Here is an 18,364-nt window from a genome sequence, read left to right on the forward strand (position 1 = left end):
CTACATTAATAGAAATGGAGGTATATTTACAAGCAAGAAAACGGAGAGGGGGCTACATTTGTGATGAATACTTCCACTCTGCTCCGGGCCTGGCCACTACAACCCCTTTCATTGAAAGCTGACCAAAGCGTGGTACAAACATCTCACTGAATCCAAGTAAACCATCATCTCTAATAAAACAGCATCCAGTCACATCTTTGCCTTCAAAGCCAAGACTTATAATTCAAGAATATGGTAATGAGCACTTTTTTTTTCCTGCTGGGTATACATTTTGACAGGAAAACCTCAATCACAATCTTTGCCTGCATGGACAGAAGGGCAATGCTGCTCCCAATTAGGCTAGGACAGAAGCTTGTAATAACCCCGTCTTTAACTGGATTTAGGTTATTACCTGCTGCTCCATGCAAATACAAGCAGGCAGACCTCTGTCTGAAAGTAACAGAGCAGCAGCCACATGGGCAAATCCACTGATGAATCAGCAATGGAAGAATCCAACTGGCCCAAGTCAATCTCCGAATTATTTGACACCGATTAAAATCTTCCCCTCTCCCACCCACAGCACCAGGTTTTCCAAGATATGGTCCCCTTAACTAAGAAAGCATGATTTGGCCCAGGCCTCACATTTCATTAAAAAAAAAAAAAAGACGCTGAAGAACTTTTCCAGTTGGCTGAATGCAGACAGGATGGGAAAAAATCATATGCACAAAAGCCAGAAGGTGCAATATTTAATGGTATTCAAACCAGAACAGCTCCCAGATGTGTTCAGGCAGGGATTAAGAAGCATAAAGATGCTAGAGAGTTGAGAAGGTGTCTGCTTAATGTTTTATCGACTCCGTGAGCTTAGTAGCCAGAATACCAGCAAAGCAGAATCACACAATCCAGAATTATTTCAGACACTTATACCGCAGGCCCTTTGCAATATCACACACACACAAATGGTTTTCACCTCCTGACATCAAACTACAAGCTTAACAAATACTTGAGTGATATCATTTACACAGCAATGGTCCTGCCTAGAGCAATGGGATGGACTAGATGACCTCTCGAAGTTCCTTCCAGGCCTATTTCACTATGTGTATATACAAACTGTATAAACCTTGCTTTGAAACAACTGGCCAAGATCACTGCAGTTGGGATGAGGCAAGACAGACTAAAAGAGCCCCTTTGTTTGTCTTACTTCAGACCATATAGAAAAGATTTGCACTGCAGGCAAATGTTGCCATCCTGGTGAAACGAAAATCTTTTGTAAATCACACCTTGAATGCCTAAATTTGCAAATCTGGGATGAAAAACTGTTTAATCTGAACAGTCTGTGAAACCAGCCATTTTGGCACCAAAATAGGCGACTTTTTTTTTCCTCTGTGAAATTGGGAAATGTATATTTAGTGCAACACTCAAGCTATATTCTAGGATCGGGTTTTAGCATTTTTCAGCACAAAGGCCACTTGTTGCCAGTGATATTTCAGTGATCAAGGAAAGAAGTTTGCTGGATGAAAACCATCTCTGCAGCTCTAACTATAACTGAACAGACACCTGTTTTTAGAAAAGGACTCTTGGAACAAAGGTGAGAAGACTCATAAACCTTTTATCCTTCACTAAAATAATTTGGCAGCAGCTTCAAAAGCTTAAGTGACACATATCAAGCATTAGTCATTCAGATCCCAACTGTAACTTTAAAGTTTCAGTTAATAATAACAATACGTACATGGTTCTTGTTCAGAGTTTACACCTGCACTATTTCAAATTATAACTTTAAAAAGTTACGCTATTTGCTCCTATCTGTGCCCACAACAAATCACTGTTACTAAGCAAGACTATACTGCTGTTACTTACCATACCTTAGGCAGGCATGGACAAAACACGGGCCATGGGCCAAATCCAACCCACGACTGCTCTCACAGTGCTCTGCATGGGGCCAAGCCCCACCCAGGGCAGCTAGCACTCTGCTCCTGTCCACACCTGCCAGCCCCAGCCCGAGCCCATGCGAACAGCTTCTGGTGGGGCTACTTCTGGTGGCAGCCGCAGCTGTCCAGGTGCTACTCAGCTCCCACTGCCCAGGTGCTGCTCTCAGCTCCCCTTGCCTCTAGTGTCAGATCTGCCTCCTGCTCTTGCACTTGCTGCACCACTTCTAGTGGGGAGAAAACTGCAGCTAGACAGCCCCTGCCCCAGCATGTGGGGCTCTGGCTGCAGCTCCCAGCTGCCTTCTGCCCACTCAACCACTTGACATGATGAGGATCCACCTGCAGGTGGCCCCAGCAATAAGCTGTGTGCTGGCAAGGGGTCAGGCTGGTGGTGGTAGGTGAAAATGCAGCAAGTGAGGCTTGGCCCCATACAGAATGCCACACCACCCAGGAAAACACTGCTGCATGTACCTCCTACCCCTTCCATCCCGTCCCCTCCCCCCCCAAACCCTTGGCCAGCTGCTCGGACCTAGGACCCTGACAGGCCCCCCACACACACACACGGCCCCCACACACACACCCCAATATACCCCACCGCCCCCACAAGGCAGAGGTATGCAGTGGATCACAGCTCTGTCCCAGGCCCCAGACCTGCATGTCCCTACCTGTAAAACCCAGGCTCTGCCCCAGCCTTGTTCAGTTCCAAACCTGTGATCTTGGGGTCTCCATGGAAAACAGCTGGGAGCTGCATGGAAAGGGTTCCTGGTTGGGCAGGTAGGGAACTGCATCTGGGTCTGGGTTCTTGGGGCAGGGTCAGTGACGGTGCGAGGCCAGGCCCAAGGCAGAGCTGCAACACGTTCCCTGCACACCACTGCCCACAGAACCCGTGTCCATTGGAGGGGCATGCAAGCAGCAGACTGCAGCTCGGCCCCATGCTGTCACCACCCCACGACTCTGCCCATGATCCTGGGCTCACCCACGCATCTTGCTCCCTGCCTGCAGCCCCATCCCACATAGGGAGTTTTGGTAAGTTGTTGCATGGGGTGAGGGGGAAGGAGAAGTTGACCCAGCCCATGACAGCTCAAATTTCCTTATGTGGCCCACAGGCCCAAATAATTGCCCACCCCTGCCTGACAGTATTTGATGTTCTATGCAAATAATTAAATAAGGCATACAATACCCCTGGGATGCATCTTTACATCTTATTCTTATTGTATTATTGAAGCATGTAGATACACCAATAATAATAATCAGGATCTTACTGTGCAAGGTGCTGTAAAACACAGGGCAGTATGATGGTCCTTACTCCAAAAAAGCTTATGATCTAAGCAGAGGGGAATCTAAGCCACTAAGGGGTTAGAGCAGAATTCACTCCTCTATGGGGCAGCACAAAATGGCTTAAGCAGAATTGAAAAGAAACAGACACTGTAAACTACTCATGGTTGTACAGCCAGAGCATGTTTTAAACAGCTATTGAAGCACTGGATCTTTAATACTGGTACAGATAAAATCTATACATTACATGCCTATATTCCCTACAGATGTACTGGCCTCACTGCATGCAACAAAATCTGTTCTATAAATACAAAAGAAAGCTAATTCCAGAAAACTTTTTTCACATTTAGGCATCAAGTTTCAGCCCAGCATAACCCATGCCAGCTCAGAAACTATGGGTCAAGTCCTGTGATGAGCTCGGCCCCTTTCATCTTCCACTGAAGCCATAAAACAAGGGAGTCAAAAGATGAGAACCTCACAGAGGCACTAAAGTGCAGCCATTCCTGGGCTGCAGGGCAGCAGAAAACATAGAGCACATTACATAGAAGGAGGGTATGTAACCAGCAGAAAGCAAACTGCACAAAAATGACAGGGAAGCAGAACATTCAGACAGATACTAGAACAACCCCCACATCCTACAGATTGCATCAGATGCAGGACTAATTCTCCCATCTGGCAAGCCAGCATTACACCAGCACCACACAACTTCAAACCATGAGAAAAAGCATTCTTCCTTCTCACACGGGCTTGCATTTACTCTGTACCAACATAGGGGTTAAACTTTTAGACATCCCAAATGCAAATGAAATCCCAGCTGGTGAAACAGAAAGTAACTCTTGATACAATTTTAGTGCAGTTGTATCATGGCACACATTAAGAATATTAAACAGCAAAAGAAATGCTTCAAAAGAAAAGAACACCACCCTAAATCTGCAGCAAAAATCTTTTAGATTAAAGGTCAAAAGCAAGTGTTTAAGAGATTGAATTTTGCCACAGCCTACAAAACTAAACAGAAGAATGACAGTCAAATCAGTTGCAGAAATATTATTAAGCAGAAAAATAGGTTTGCTTCATTTGATAAGTGCCAAAAATCTTGATAGAAAGGTGGAAAATTTAGTTAGGATGAAGCATTAGGTCAAGTTTTCGGAATGCAAATAATCTGCCTAGGATTTGGAGTTTATATCCACAGTAACCACATTGTGCTATCTGCCAAACTTAAATTGAAGCTCTAGTTTCAGGAGGAAAATTCACAATAGAGAAGACATCCATTTAAACGTGAAAAGGGCACCTCTAAAAGATGCAAGAAAAATGCTTTAATAATACTAGAAACTGAATTTTGTTTTGTGATAACACAGGTCTCTGTGAATGGCAAAAAACAAACAAACAAGCAACCAACCTTAAAGGTTTTATGAAGTGTAGTTTAGTCACTGAGGAGTCTTGTCATGCTGATATATTTCCTTCTGGGTATCAGATTAATACACTCAGCCACCTTCATGTAAATGACCTACCAGTGCAAACAGATGCCTGGCAGCCCTAGAAAGGTAAAACATAAAGTCAAAATAGAGACTTATAACAACATGAAAGAAAACTGAGGCTAAGTCCAGACATGTGGGGAGGTTAGATGGGGTTCAAAGTGGCCACCCAATCTAAGGTAAATTGGGATGGGAAGCAGGCAGTATCCATGGAGTGGGGTGGAAATGGGGTAGGCAGGATCTACAGGAGGGATCAAGCATGCAGACAGCATCCATGGGAGGGATGGGGAAGGCCAGACAGAATCCACAGGGGGATTGGGGGGGGGCAATTAGGAAAACTCACAGGGTCTGTAGGTAGGCCTTGAGGCATGAGGGGGACCAGGGGCTCTATATTATTTAGCCCCCTGACCCCCTCCAGGATCCTACACCTCCATCTCTCCTGCCCCACCCCCCAATCCTTATTTTGATCAGCTCCCAGCAGTGGCAAACACTGATAAAACTGGTGACACCTGGAGCAGCTTGCGGGATGGGGCATTTGGTGGGCTGGAGAGGAGGGGCTGGCTGGTCTGGGGGGGGGGAGCAGAGGGGAGCGGCTAAGGAGCTAAAGATGGCCTGGCGCTGGGAGGCGGGGTGGGCAGGTGGGGAATGAAAAGCAGAGCTCTGGAGCTGGGGCCAGTGGCTGGGCTTTCCTGGTCCTGGAGCGTTACAGGTAACTGCCCAGAAGTTCCACGCCCTGGTCTAGCCTAGATCGAGAAGTCTGATACTACATCAATCCAGGTCTATTTTAGACCAGGTTCTGGTACGTTTAGACTGATTTGTGTGTGAGGAACTTGTGTACTGTTGCAGGCTCAGCTTGATTTCTGATCACTGAGATCGATTCCACTTAGCCTGAATGTTTATTCCCATTTTCACTGCTGGGACATTTCAAATCAGTAGTAAAGCAAGACCTCGTTGTGCCAGGCACTGTACAAAAATAGCCAACATCAACAAACAACATATCTGATGCATAGAAGAAAAGAAAGGGCATACTAATAAGATTCCTGCAGTACCAGGACAGCAGTATCTTAGAGGGTGAAAAATGTGAAAGTTTCCTTTATTGTTATTAAAAGTAGCACTGTTACCTTGGCAACTGTTAAAGCACATGGGAATTGTTAAGGAAATATAAATGTTACTTGTACTTGCACATTTGCAACTAAATTAGGGAAACTAATTGCATTTTAAAAACCACACATTTTTCTGTGTCACAACTGTGATCTAGGATTTTCAGTCGTGTTTCTTATTTTTTTTTGTTATTAACTTGTTCATGTAGGTGGCATATTACTGATTAACCTATGAAATCTGCACTTCCATCCACAATGAACCCAAATGTGGCATTTGGACAGCATTCAGTTTAGACAGTTATCTCTGAAAACTGACTCTTATTTATTCATTTATTTTTATGCTTTTAAAAAATATATCTCAATCTTGGTTTAAGAAAACAAACTGCATTTGCCAGGACAAGATGGAACTGCTAGAAAATGATCCTAGAAGACATGGGGATTGTTCAGTATACCAGAAAGAATTAGTTTTCCTTCTAATTGTCATAAGTTTTCTCTTCTACTGAGGAAGAAATGTGGCAGCATCAAAAATAGAAGTAGCTGACAAATCCTGCATTTCTATTGAGGAATTGTATTATGTTTGGAGAATCAGTCCAACAATTTAAATATAAAACAGAAGAATTAGTTCTGCTCTAACTACCAATGCCAACAAAAATACCCAGTTTTGGAGTCAGCTTTACTCTTCTGTAAGAGTAGAACCAAGTGACAATGAGGAGCCCACAGCTTGGGAGTCTGTGCAAAACAGATGTTCTTTATTTGCATTTAAACACTGAAAATGAACCCCTTACACACAAATTTTAAGAGACCAAAAAACTTTTATAGTACCTGTTCAATTAACAGGTGGTGGGATAGATTAATCAAGATAACTGAGCACAATGTTCAGTTGAAATACATAAATACATAAATTCATTTAATGTCACATGAAGTACATGTTCCACTTTCTCCTTTTTGGCATATGCCACAGCAAATAAATTAAGCAGCAAAGCCAGTTTTCAGCCATCCAAAGCAAGCAAGAAGCACACCCAGGACACAGAGCCAAAGATCACTAGACTCTGGTGTGCACCGAGTAGAAGAAAGTGGACTCAGTGTGCTTCTCAGGGACAGGCAAGCTCCCTGTGGCCACAAACGTTTCTATATGATGTATTGTAAAAGTTGAAAGAAATGCTGATGTGGGGTTCATCTCCTGCATCAAGCGCTTGGGACCACCCCTGACAACCTACAAGTCCTTTGTAAACTGATCACTTTAACAAGAAATAGTACAGAGCAACATTTGATCAACACAATCACATATCTAATGTGTTACAGATGTCTTGTATGAAATCCCAGCTCAGGTAGCAACCGGACTCCAGCAGCCTACAAATTCAGGCCATTTAAAAAGAAAGTTTGAAGTGCTCTCTCACCAGTAACCCAATAGTGCAAGTCCTTTGGGACATGCTCTGTGCCCGCTTCCCTGTGTACAGACTCTAACACAGCAAAGCCCTGATCTCAACTGCAAGCTCTAGATGTTCACAGATTACACACATTTAATAATAAAATAGTGGTGAAGTTTTCAAATTGCTTTTCTGATCTGATTTACAGTACACACAAAGCCTGGTAAGTAACTGCAAAGCCCGACTGTATAGGAGAACTTACTTTCTCTCTCTCTAAAAAAGGAATATTTTTATTAAAAAGAGAGAGGGAGAGAGACTTAAAAGGTAAAGGAGAGTTGTCACCATGCCCTTTTCTATCAAAGCAGGAGTGAAGAATGATGATGCATAGCAGCCAAAACCCCCCACAAATTAAAATTCCTCTCAGATATCTCTGTGAACCAAAACACTCCAAGAAACAGCCGAAGACAGAAGCAGGAATGTATAAGTCTAAAGACACTAGCAACTTCCCCAAAACAATGTAAAGTAGGAACAACAAAATCAAGGTATTTAGAGTGCTTACCACAGCAGAAACAAAGGCTAGCCTAATAGTTTGTTAGCCACAGACAAACAGTGCATGAGACTAAGGTAAGCCAAAAAAAAAGCAGCTTTGGCTAAATATGATAAATCTAAAGCCTGTCATCATCTAAACAGTATCATCCTCCAGCTTAGTCTATGACAAAAGTTTAACATATAACATAACTTATTACTACCAGTTTGCAAGAAAGAATCTTGTTTATTTAAGCATCTACTGGAAGAAATCACGTTGCAGCTGCAATAAAATAGTTCCAGTTAAGCTGATGTTAGGGGTCAAGACAGACAGTCTGGATACAATGGTTGACCATGTTGCTTTCATAATCCACTCTGGAGCAAATAGCACTCTGGGTTATAAAGACAAAATGACTGTCAGGAACCCTCTCCCAGACCTGGAAGAGCAAAGAGGTGGAGGTTGAAGGAAAAACTGAGCCCCTGTATTAGAAAATTCTAGGCTGTTTTTGCTTACATTTTAATTATTCATGTTAACTGACGTTCTGTTAAGCTAGCTGCGCTTACCCACGTTTTACACGGTGCCAAAAACACCACCCAAGGCAATTACCTTTGTTTACCGGAACTAATGAATTCACATGCATTACATCTAGCCTTAGAGCTGCTATGCACTTGAACTCCATCTCCAAAAAAGAAGTGCGAAGTTATACCTCAACTTTGTTTTGTTACACAGGGATGGGTATCTTTATCCATGAATGAAATCCATTCAATTTACCAACACTGAAAGATAGCATTTTCTCCCTAGTCCTGTTGACTCCGCCACAAGAGAAAGCAGAGAAAAAAACCTCAGGGTGAGACATTTGTAATATATGACACCCCCACCCCACCCCCCAAAAAAAGAAAAGTATTGTTCAATAATAATATCTTATAGACTATCACAGTATCACCATTGTTCTTCTGCATAATAGAATCAAGAGGATGCATAATAGTATCGCAGTTTCCTTCTCCAGGTGCTACTCCTCTCCCACTTAAAGTGGAAGCCTGATTTAGAGCCACACAGTACAGGCTATTTTTCTTCTGCTGTAAGGACATACCAGTAAAGCTTTCCACAACTACCCAAAGTAACTAAATCCACAGACCCTTCTTTTAAAATTAAATTGTAAAATGTTTATATTAGCAGTGTAATACAAACCACCAAATGTGAGCAGAATTCATCAGGGAGACGAAAAGCTGCATCATTAGAAAAGAGAACCAAACCCTTCAACTTGGAAGGGTTTCCAAATACCTTGGAAAGCCTGCAACAGGTTTTACATCTGTCATTTCATTCTTGCTCTTTTCCCACAGTGAACTGAGGTTGCCCATCCTGCAAGCTTCCTGTCCTCCTTTACTTACAATGAGGCCAGAACAAGAATGACAGAATAGCCGTATTGACTAGAAGTAAAGAGGAGAAAAATGTAGAGAATATTTTGCATTTTTGAAAATTATTTCTATAACCATATAAATGAACTCCAGATAGTATATAAACACTAGACAGGATAAGCAGAATGATTAGCTGTAACAAGCATCTTCAACACTCCTAGAGAAGCTCTACCAGTAAATGTGACTGATAGGTGAAAGCAGAATATAGGCAACTCCACCTCTCTCTCAACTCACGTAGGCAACTCGACCAACTCAACACTTTTCTGAGTCTATTCTGCACTGCAATATTTTCATACTTGACATAAGTCGTCAATAGCTATTTGGCAACATCTGTGTGTATAAGAGGGAATTTTAATGTCAGCTTTTTCTACACAATTCAAAAGGAAGACAAGATCAGAGAAACTGGAAGCTTTGGAGACTGGCATTTGGATATCAAAATTTTCAGCTCTAGCTCACCATAGGAAATTCTCCTTGGTCAGCTGTGAGTAAATAATTTCCAGCTGACTGATGTTCTTTCAACTTGTATGAAATGAATTAGTGGTCTTTGTCCACATTTCTAAGTACACAGGTGTCAACATCACAAACACAATAATACAACTGGTACCTTTATAACGCTTTTGGCAGTGAAGTCAATGAATGGATATGGAGACTGAACTAACTTCTAAGACTTGGAACAAAAATCTCCCACATCAAAGCTCAAGTACGATACTGAGAAATATGCCACTTTCTCTGTCTTACACCTGCTTTGTGCCTTAAGCAGACTCTTAGGCCATCAATCTTTCATTTTTCAAAACCACTGAAATTTTATTTAAAGACAAATGCAAGGAAAAGGCCAACTAATCCTTCTGTTCCCATGTACAGAAAAATAACACCAAGTTTTCCTCCAGCAGGTTGAAAGTTACCTCATTCTGGCCCTTAAATTAAATTCCATTAAGTAAAGATACATATCATAAATGAAGTTAATCCTTTGTAATCTTTTTTATTTTGTTTTGTTTTTTTCAGGTTAGCCTAAGCCTTGCACCACATGTGGCCACTGGGCCATTAATTATTACTTAGAGCTTAGGAACATCCTGAAGGTCACCACTCAGTGAGCAGGTTTGTTTAGGGCTAAATGTCTGCCTCTTGTCAGCCAAATGCAGTTGAGAGCTTCAAGTGGATTACTGATACTGCAGAGGTAAAAAATGATGCTATTCCAAATACTCAAAATGATCAAGCATTTATACAACTTCCCCATCTGAATTCAAATGTCAAGAATGAGCTTTGCCTTTTTCCATGTTCAGCAGTTAGTTAAACATGTCATCGGATCTTAGCAGTAGCATCACAAAGCTTTGCAGCTCTTTCAGCACTCAGTGCTGCGTACATCAGACACCTGTTCAAGCCTTGTAGCATACTCTGTAGTCCAAATCCATTCATATAATCCACAGCGTTTTCTTAAATGATTATTTATTACAACTGGATTGCATACCAGAGCGTATTTAAGGATCAATCTGGTTCATACTAACTATTTTAGATTAGGAACTGGGTGAGATAAATAGGAAGTAAAGGAGAAGTATGCAGAGTATTTCATATTAAGATTTGATTATGAAAATGAATTCAATCTAATTTTCCAGAAGCCAAGACAATAAATACAGCTTGGATTTGCAATAACAACCCCCTGAACCACCACCTTCTTTTTAGCATTATCCAACCTCTGGAAGAGGGCATAGCCTGGCTCCAGCTGAGTATGTGGGTCTTGGCATGTGGGGATATGGCTGGGGGGTGAAGGTAGGTGGCTGTATTAATGGCCACCACTCCCCCACTGCCAAAATTTCCAACCCATGGGGAGGCCTGCAGGCTGGATGCAACAGCTCCACAGGTCACATTTGGCCCATGGGCCGGAGCTTGAGCACCCTTGGCTTAAATAATAATGATGATTCACCTGCAGGCCAGTCTATATTAATGCAGATTTTATAGAAAAATTTCATGTTGCCATTAGAAACCACAGGTTATGTTCTGTTAGCAACTGGGGAAATCAGATTCTTAAACTGTTTTTAGTGAGCTGGTTCCTTCCAGGCTGCTTCAAGTATGATTTTAACATTTTAATCTTCCATAATTTTTCCAACCCTCCAATAACAGGCTAATTTTTAAAATGACTGTGATCCAGGAGTCCCTTTTATCTTGATGTTAGAGTAAATATTCAGGGGAGAAGGAGGACAAAAGGGGATAGGGAGTTAATACTTTTTGATGCATAATGTTGCACTGTATCTCTGTAACAATCATACTATGTTTCTCTCTACCTTTGTCTTACCATGTTGTTTTTAACTGGTTTGGTCTACTATTTTGGGGTTCCACTACTAGCTGTTCTTAACTATCAGCTGTGGAGTGCTAGTGAACCCTTCTCTTGTCTTTCTTCAGTCACTCAATACATTAGGATTTTAAACCAAAAAACAGTGAGAAAGAAAACCAGGGTTTGCACTCTCTCGGTCTCTCTCCTCTCCACAACACCCCCAAAACTAACAATATAATTTTTTTAAATTAAAATTTAAAACTTTGAAAAATGGAAAAAAGTTCACTAACTACACTTCAAAATCTTAAACCTTCAAACTAGTGAGTTGATAGTAGGACCTTTGGAAACAACATAGTTCTCAAACACCAGATAATGAAATGGGGACAGATTTTTTCCAATATGATCTAGTAAGACAACAAGGTTAGGGACAGGCATTCAAAAAACCAGAACCTGAATTTGGCTAAACTCAATCTTTGGAGCTTAGTCAAACCTGCATAGATTGAACTAATTTCAAGTGAATAGACATTCACTTTTGATTCTGGAAATGCCGCCACATGCCTGCCGTGGCTCAGGGCAGAAGCCAGGGGGTGTTAGAACAAGCCCGCGGCTAGAGGTAAACTAAGCTGAGGGGAGGGGCATAGCCAGGCCTGAGTATGACTGAAGAGGGTTTAAACGCCTACCCTGGCCTGCAGGGACCCCAGCCCAGGTCTGCCTGGAGGGAGAGGAGGGAAGCAGCTCCTCTCAGGGGGTCCTCAGCCCCTCACCCCCCAATTCACTCTCCTTCTAGCTGGTGACAGGAGCCGGGGGAGGGCCAGACCCTGGTAGCCTGCGGGGAAGTGAGGGTTTAATCCCCATATTGCAGGGCAGGTAATAGGTAAAACCAACTGATATAGGTTCTGCTTGTGCACCCAGGGCCACCACAGCCAGACGCCAACAGCCTGAGAGCAAGTGGGGGGGTTAATTCCCACACTGCAGGCGGCAGCAGCACAGGCACCAACACAACACCCTGGGACAAGTCCCTACAAGTAGCCAGCCGGCCGCAGGGAGAGGGCAGGAGAAATGTGACCTGGTTGCAAGGGAGAGGGGGATCCATAGCTAGTTACAGAGCTCCAGTCGCTGTTGCCTCCTGCTGTGGCAGCACGGTCCAGACTGGGGTGGCCCTAGGGGGCAGAATCAGTGGCCGCCACCTCCTGCCTTGGGCCCTATGAGGGAGCTGCAGTTTGCAGGTAGGCTGCAGCTGCATCATGGCTTCCTGCTGCCCTGCATCTCCCAGTGATGGTGGCAGCAAATCAAACTATCCCAGCAGTGGAGGTGAAGCACCTGTCACCTGCTGCCTGCTGGCAGTGGTGCCAGGTGCTCAGGGCAGGCTGCTGTGAGCTGGGGATATGGGGAAGCAATGGACCACCACAGCCCAGCCTGGCCCAGTTCTGTGGCCCAGGGGCATAGGCAGCAACTGGCCTGTGGCAGCCCACCCCACCCTCTCCTGGCAGCAGAGCTAACCATCATGGCGGGTGGAGGTGAGGCACCTGTCACCCCCCACCACCTCGCAGTGGTGCTGGGCACTCAGGGTGGGCTTCCACAGGCTAGTCACTGCCTACACCCCTAAGTCGCTGGGCTAGGCCAGACCAGGCTGCATTCCTAGGCCATGGGGCCAAGCCAAACTGGGCTGCAGTGGCCCATCACCTCCCCCACCACTGCCCACAGCCTGCCCCAAGTGCCCAGCACCCCTGCAAGCAGGCAGTGAGTGAAAGGTCATTTACCTCTGCCCACCACGATGGTTCACTCTGCTACTGGGAGAGGGAGGGGAGAAGGGAGTCATGCTGTAGCTGCTGTCTGCTTGCAAACCACGGCCCTTGCACAAGGCAGGAGGCCATGCCAGCCCCGCCCTCCTGCCCCCATTACAACAGGGGGATTAAACTCCAGCTTTCCCTCAGGCTACCAGGGGAAGGGGAGCAGCAAGGGGCTGGGGACGCCTGGCAAGGGCTGCTGCCCCCTTTCCAGGCAGACCCAGCAGCACTTCAGTGTAGGGTTTCTCACCCCCACCCCTTTCTCAGCCAGCCAGAGCAGTGATAGTGCTCTGGCTAGGGAAGAGACGGACAGGGCCAACCCTGCTTGGCTGGAACAGACAGCCCAGCCCAGCTCCAGGCTGGAGAGCATGCTGGGATGCTGGAGGACTCTGATTACCTTAAACCAGGAAGGGGTCTGGGACAAGTTCCATAAATGGGTTTGACCCAAATCAGTCAAGTCTGATACTACATTCAACTAAGTTTATCTCAAACTGGTTTGGGCCATTTTGAAACTGGTTTATGTGCACTGAGCTTCTTTTCTGTTTGTTCTGTTACAGGTTTAAACCAGATTCTGATCATTTAAACTGGTTTATGTGCAACTTCTGTCCCTAGCTTAAAAGCCAAAGCCCCATCTTTATTAGTACTGGGAATCAATAATAAGTTATAGAAAGACATGACAGCAAATGTGGGAATGAGAAACAGTGGAAACTGGTCTGGCTGATGCCAAAAGAGCCACAAGAATCATAACTGCCTTTTATAATAGATTGTAAAAAAGGGGAAATATCAACTGTACAATCCAGATCGACAGAGTATAGACAGACTCTTCTATATCCATCCATCCTGTCCACATTACTCTTTACTAAGTTATGCCTCCAACTTAGAAAATGTGATAACTTCTCCATTTCCAAGACAACACAGCCACAAGAAGAATATTTTAGGTCAATTTCTGACTTTCATTAATTGCTGACAAGCTGCAAAGAAGCACAAGTTTCTGTCAAAATCCAGGACCAGGGGGAAAGTCTCAATCATAAGACTGTATTGTACAGCTGCCCACACAGAACAGCTTCTTGAACAATAGGTTCTGGCCCAAGTCAGAAAAAGTGGCCAAGAGAAATGCAAGAAGTAGTTAAGCCTCTTACTGAAGTGATATAATCTGTTATACAATAAGAACTGCTTGGAAGAAGGAGTCCTAGGCCTTGTACAGACATTCAGTTTCTCCTGATAGAGTCACTGTTCTCTCAGAAGACACCAGGAGTGTAAAGTTCAGGCTTTTTCTCCCAAAGTAGAAATGGCAGCACCAGAAGAGCAAAGGTCTGTGCATGCTGCCAACACAGGCTGACCATTTGCAGCCTGGGTTAGCCAAGCAGGGCTGCCCTATGCATTGCTGCCACCTGTTGCCAGACAGATTAAGGGAGCCTGCAGTTTACTGAGGTGTGCACCAGGGCCCCCACCCCAAAGCTGCACAGTGTCAGCACTGCAAGCTCTTCACGTCGCTCTGGGTAATTTTTTCTACCATGAGAACAAACCTAAGATAATTCTCCCAGATTATTTGAATGTGTGTACACAGCCCTATTCTTTTATATCAGAAACCTGCTCGCACACAATTTGAAGTGCCACTCCATTTTGCAATCAATCAATCAACACCGATCATTCAGACTCTTTCACTGACTCAAATTACATGGAAAAAAAACACATTGGCATAGTTTATTCTTCTACAGAAATGTCTAGCTGGTGATTTAATGTAAGGAAAGAAAAACAAGCTTTCAGATAGCTTTGACCCATAAACTGAAAAAGTGTTGTATAAGCTTCAAATCACACCTGAATTTTTAGCAGCAGGGATTTTTGTGAGTGATATATTTTACTGGATCAACTGCATGTTTTGAATAAACTTTGGCAAGATTTCATTTAATCACAGTACCCTTCCTTGTGAGATTAGAGAAGCTTTTGAATTTTGAGGCCTTTATCAGAATGGACCATGCAAACCCTTTTAAAGATTACCCATCATTTATCTTATAATTAACTAATCCTTTTTACCTAGGCAGGCACAAAGATCAGAAAATGCTGCATGTAGTTATCAGAGATTAACAAAATATTAGAAACCAAGAAACACCTGTAGACCAAAACCACACAACCAACAGTTGTAAACATTATGGAAATGGAGTATAGCAGGAAAAGAAAATCTTCCAAAGCCTTTCAGCAATATTAAAAAGTCTTTGGGCACTGAATGAGAAATTGTCTTTATCCATCCTTAACTTTTGCCAAATTTCCACTATATAAAACAGTCTAATGAATTTATGTATTCCTTATGTAGGTTATCCAGAACATTTACATGGCATACTGAAAATCATTTTCTCCAAGAACTGTACTTGATAGTGAGAACATAATATTGCAGTTCTTACAAGAATGCTATTTCAAGGAAAATATCCAATGTTCTCACAGTTTCCTAATACTTCCCAGTTCCATAAATTTCAGTCTTATGAAAATGTTTCAAAATATACTTGAACTCTCACAAAATGTCAACAAATCAGAGGTCTGAGATCTTTAAAAAATTATGATACAATTTAGAAATTGGATATGTGCTTCTCAGGCTCTCTTTCAAATACGTCTTGTAATTTAAATCACAGCTTCTTGCAATTCTGTACCCTAGTTAAAAAGGCTGGACATAGGATCCAAGTTTCACAAGGGGCCTATTACAGATTTATTTTTCCATAACTGTTTTCACTGAACCATCATTGCATTCATTTTGTAATCCTTCTTTTAAAGGTATTGCAAAGCGCTGTCCCAGAATGTGCCCTAAAAAACAACGGTAGTACCAAATCTACAGAATAACTTAAAGGGGCCTCTTACGAGGTGAATTTTCCCATGCAGTCCTTTGAAACATTGCGCCTGATGGAGTTACAGGGCCTCCACATACAATGAGCTATTACAGCAGCTTATCCCCGAATTCCTTCACCAGCCCATCACAGCAGTGATTAGTCTAAACGTTCGTGCACGTCTTCAAGCTAGTAAAGGAGCCACTACCAGAGATCGGACTTCTACTTCTGGCCCAGACAAGTCGAAAAACATTGTTCATTTCCTCATACTTACATGCTCACTGCATGTAAGGTTTGTAGATCCACCTGTGTGTTACTTTATCTACTGGCTTAAAGGCGCACTTTTAATATTAAGACTTTACTGCCTGCAGTTCTCCTTTGTGTTGTGCTTTGACAATTCCTATTTATCAACAACTTGTCTTTCAAGCTCATCGCATAATACCTTGCTTCAACATATTCACTGGACTCGAAACAAAAAAGATGAGACCTAGGAGACGTAAAAATAAGGAGAACCTGCCATATGCAGCAGTCTAGCTGTGGACAATATTTGATATATTATTAAGCCACATGATTCTAAAGTTATTAATTTTAGTGTTTCAAAAGGCCAGGGATGGTAACATTCTGTTTCCAGTCCAACCAACACTTTATTCTTGCAGCTTCTTCTCATAGCCTTATCATACTATTTGTACTGACAGCCCAGATTTTATGACAAGGTCTCTATCTCCTACCATTGGTGAGATTTTGTGCCAATCTATATGTTAAATATCAACAGCATGCACCTACACACATATAATCCCCAAAGTCTTTATTTTGCTTTCACTTGCACTGGTAGTAATAAGTAGTAATTCGAAGGGTCAGAACTAAGGCAGTGAGAATGGACAAGACGGACCGCAGAACCATTTAGACTCCTTACATTGCAATCTCAAGGTGGGCTACAAGATATCCCAATGTATTCTTACTCAGCAATAAAAAGGTTGAATACTGCACTGCACGTGAAGAGCTAAACTGGAAAATCCAGAAGGATCTGAAGAAACGCCAAGGGAAACAGTGGAATCTGCTGGAAGCTTTGAATTGCAAATGCAGGGGAAATCCTCTTCTGGAAAATATATTCAAGCTCAAAGCGTTTGAATGCCAAAAGAAATCTAACACTCCTCACCACACACACAACCCTTGCTTCACTTTTTTTCTTTTATGGCTTTTTAATCAAATGCACTTTGTCATCATTGCAACTTTTTCTTAGTAAGCACAGTAGTGATAAGAGGTTCTTTTTACAGACAACCCTGAAGAATACAGAGCTCTGTAGTCTATGCCCAAAAAATAGGTTAAACTCGCACATTTTCCTAATGTCCTCCACCTAACAGGTCTCCTCCCTACACTGGTGCAGTGTGGCATATTTATGATATAGTTGCATCACCTTGCTATTCTCTGTGCCCCTCTTGACTTCTACTAAGACAGCTAGGCTAGGGACAGACATTAGACAAACTGGTTTAAGTGATTAAAAATTGGTTTAAACCTTTAACAGAACCGAAGTTTCGTGCATATAAACCAGTTTCAAAGTGGCTGAAACCAGTTTGAGATAAACCTGGCTGAATGTAGTATCAGACTTAACTGATTTGGGGTCAAACCAGTTTATGCAATGTCTGCCCCAGGCCCCTTCCTGGTTTAAGTTAAACCAGAGTTCCCCAGCATCCCATCATGCTTTGCAACCCTGAGCTGGGCTGTCTGCTCTAAAGAACAGAGCTGGCCCCACCCCTCTGCTCCCTAGCCAGACCTCAAGTGGAAATTGTAGGCACAGCAGCATCTGCCTGGCTTCTCCCTGCCCCCCACCTCCCTCCCATCTCCCACAGCATGGACCCCAACCCCACAGACCCTACGCATGTGGTATGCTAGATAATGCTGAGAGGTGTCTGTGGGTGTGCGCATGTGTATGTGTCCAGTTTCACCGGGACAGATGGACAAGACAGTGTCTGCTTAGTGCTTTTTGGAGTGAATCAGCAGGTCAGCTGGCAATGTCCTTCTGTTCTGTCCTTGGAAAAAGTTGTTTAAGAAGAGCTTGAACTAATGAGAAAGTCTTTTGTTTTGGTGATAGGCTAATAAGCACTGTGTTATGAACTCCCTGTTGACTCCCTCACCTGTCAGGTTTGCATACAGTATGAAGAAGCAGGGAGAGGGAGATTGAACAGCTCAGCATCATCAATAGATGCATGCACTACAGACACCCCTTTGCCTCACAGTGCTAGCCAGTACTCCTTACTAAGCAGGCAAGGTTCTTTGGGTAGATAGGATCTCTTTTCTTAGATCAACTAAGTAGTTGTGCCCAAAAGCTTGCAAAGAACTTTGTTCCAAGCACCTTTCTTCAGGCATAAGGAGACTGCTATTGTAGTTGTTAAGTAATTTGGCCTCAAGCTATCCACTACCAAGTTGATGGTCATTACTGACCAA

The 18,364-nt window shown here is 43.2% G+C and overlaps 1 long non-coding RNA gene across 1 annotated transcript in view; it reads right to left on the bottom strand.

Moving 5' to 3' along the window:
• LOC149852156 (uncharacterized) overlaps positions 1-18,364 on the bottom strand; it is a 559,043-nt gene that overhangs the window by 457,038 nt on the left and 83,641 nt on the right. Inside the window, exon 2 of the long non-coding RNA XR_016439340.1 lies at positions 4,573-4,709. This is a non-coding gene — a long non-coding RNA (uncharacterized LOC149852156). The remainder of the gene's footprint in view (positions 1-4,572; positions 4,710-18,364) is intronic.

The sequence above is a fragment of the Crocodylus siamensis genome, chromosome 15 (assembly GCF_052110815.1).
Source record: "Crocodylus siamensis isolate JL-2025a chromosome 15, ASM5211081v1, whole genome shotgun sequence".
NCBI lineage: Eukaryota > Metazoa > Chordata > Crocodylia > Crocodylidae > Crocodylus > Crocodylus siamensis.